The sequence below is a fragment of the Schistocerca serialis genome, chromosome 2, assembly GCF_023864345.2.
Source record: "Schistocerca serialis cubense isolate TAMUIC-IGC-003099 chromosome 2, iqSchSeri2.2, whole genome shotgun sequence".
Classification (NCBI taxonomy): domain Eukaryota; kingdom Metazoa; phylum Arthropoda; class Insecta; order Orthoptera; family Acrididae; genus Schistocerca; species Schistocerca serialis.
In genome coordinates, this window is record NC_064639.1 from 557,013,132 (window position 1) to 557,016,138 (window position 3,007).

Consider the following 3,007-nt stretch of genomic DNA (forward strand, 5'->3'; position numbering starts at 1 on the left):
CGGAATCAAATGTGTGACTACTCCGGAATCTTTTGCCAATGGAGAGAACACTTGACACTTTTCAATTATAAGCCGCATGTCCTGAGGAAATATACTCCATGTAATGAGTGCTATCGACAGGGGATCTGAAGTTCATTCCATTTTTCCAGGTTTCCAGAAGGCTTTTAACACTGTTGTTCAGAAATGGTTTCTAATCACATTACTTGCTTCTGGACTACTGTATTAGTTGTGCAATTGGATTCGTGATTTTGTGTCAGGAGATTTGTAGTTCATGGCAACTGGCGATAAGACATCGAGTGGAATACAAGTTATTCATAGAATTATAATAATACCTTGAGCTGCTAACGAGCGTTGATATATACCAACGGGGATAGGTGAAAATGTGTGCCCCGACCGGGACTCGAACCCAGGATCTCCTGCTAACATGGCAGACGCTCTATCCATCTGAGCCATCGAGGGCACAGAGGCTAGTGTGACTGCGCGGACTGTCTCGCGCACGGCTCCCGCGAGTCCCACTTTCTCACCTTGTATGTCCACACACTACATTCGTAGTGTCCCACCACAACACCCGCATTACTCGTGGAAGACATTCTTACGAAGTCCCGTAAGAGTTCAGGGAATATGTGTGTATCCGCACAGAAGAAGAAGGTCATGGACGGTGTTGCCAGATCTATATACCTACAGGGATATTGTATCTGTTCTTTCGGACATGTCCAAAAGAACAGACAACATATCCATATAAGTTATTCATGGGATTCAATCAGGAAGGGCTTGGGCCCACTGCTGTTTCGAATCTAAAAGGGGCACACTACACAAATAACAGTGCGTGGACGTTGATAACGCAGTTAGCTGTGCGTAAAGAAATGCCTTCTCCTAGGAATCAGGAAGGAGCAGCGCTAACGTTCACCTCTGTTCAATTTGTCTGTTGGACGGGCTCGACTCGACGTCAGCGAGTCGTGTGGGAACCCTACTTCGCTACGGAGGACGGCAAACAGAATCGTGTAGTGCGGTTTTTGACTGCGTATGTCGAACACAGTATGTTACGTGCGCGCGTGTTTGCGTTAATAAACTATTTTGAGAATGTCGCTTGTTATCGAAAGACAGCAGCCGACCAAGACAGCCTCATCGTATCATTAGCCCTTCTGCCATTGGCGCGGTTGATGCTGCTGTCAGAAACGGGCGACGGCTGACTGTGGAAGACATTCGGTTCACGTTGGGCATCTGTCATGCAGCGGGTTCATCGTATCGTGACGGAGCATCTGAAGCTGAACGGAATGTCGACATAACTGTAGCATCTGGAAGGATATCACGACGAACAATATTGTTTCCTTCCATTAATTGTCGAGGAAAATGAAATATTGCATCATCATTTTAGCCGGTGAGCAGACGTCGGAGCCAAACGTGGAAGCGCACCTCAAAAATTCAAAGCCGTGCACACCGTCTCCGGGGGAGTTAGGATGACTTTTTTCTTTGACTGCAACGGTCCGCTGCTCACTGACTTCCTGGAATACAGCACCATAATCATCGTACAGCGGTAAGTGGGCACCTTGCCAAAGATAGTTGGTGCTATGAAATACGCAGGAATATTGACGGACCTCACCTTTCTGCTGCAGAACAAGTTGTTTCGACTACGCTACGTAAGTTTTGCTGGGAAGAGCTTACACGTCGTTTCCTAAGGCCGTCGATTTGCTTATTACGAAGACGTGCACGCCTTGGTGCAATCGTGGTTCCGCAGGCAACCGCAATCACTTTTCCACGAAGGCACTGGTTGCCTTGTTTTACAATAGGCCAAATGTATCAACAGTTATGGCTATTACTTTTGAAATAATACAGTGTTCTTCCCTTTCTTCCTTGTGTCCGTTTTAATTTTCCTGCACCTTTTTATTAAGGGGGTCAGAAACAGTCTGGATAATTTGTAAGACTGTTGCAGGATAGATTTTGCTGCGATATATTTTTCAAGCAAAAAGTTCAATACGTTGCGCTATTTTCGAGTTAACTACTGTTGAAGTTTGGCCGGCAAGCCGTCGCGCGAGAGTTCAGGCCTGCCAGAGAAGGTTTCGTAAGACTGAACAAGAGAGCGGTACAAAAGCTGAAGCGGTAGTAAGGATCGAACGCGAGCCAAAGGCTGAACAGTCTCGTGCACTGTCGTCTACACCATGTGCACGACTGGCACGAGCTACATCTTGGCGCGTAACGGTCTGATTGGCTGACATTAATCCCAATTAACTTGGAAACTGCATAACGTATCGAATTTTCTTAACAATTATTTCTCAATACAACGTACTCTGTAATGTCCTTACAAGTTTTTCAGACCTTCTGATCAGTCTGTAAAAAAGGCTACAAAAATTTAAAGATTGTCTATTCAGTTTAGTATCTAGGGATTACAATTACCAACAACTTGAAATGAAACAATCGCATAGAAAATGTTGTGGAGAAGGTGACACAAGAACTGCGCCTTACTGCCAGAACACTTAGAAGGTACAACAAATCTACTAAAGAGACTTTCTGCTGCATATTAGGAGATACGTATCTGATACGATTGACGGAGACAATTGAAGATGTTCTATGAAGGATAACTCGTAATACAAAAATATTTTGTTAACTCCCAACTCCAACAAAAGAAGTGATTATTGAAATAAAATGCGAAATGTACGTATATAACATTCATCAGTATTGGTTGCAACGCTCCCTCAAATCGAGTAAGGCTTACCGCATTAATATATGTTTCGTTTTAGAAGAAGCAGAATATATTTTCCTTAACATACTTCAAATGGTTCAAATGGCTCTGAGCACTATGGGACTTAACTTCTAAGGTCGTCAGTCCCCTATAACTAACCTAAGGACATCACACACATCCATGCCCGAGGCAGGATTCGAACCTGCGACCGTAGCGGCCGCGTGGTTCCAGACTGTAGCGCCTTTAACCGCTTGGCCACCACGGCCGGCTAACATACTTCTCACTGTGTTAACTCCCCCACAGGAGTTCCGAAAAACCAAATATCAACAG

At 44.7% G+C, this 3,007-nt stretch overlaps 1 non-coding gene across 1 annotated transcript; it reads right to left on the bottom strand.

Annotated features, from left to right (window-relative positions):
* Positions 1-385: 385 nt before the first annotated feature.
* On the bottom strand, positions 386-460 carry Trnat-ugu (transfer RNA threonine (anticodon UGU)). Its single transcript has one exon. It is a non-coding gene; the product is annotated as a tRNA-Thr (tRNA).
* Between the last annotated feature and the right edge of the window lie 2,547 nt (positions 461-3,007).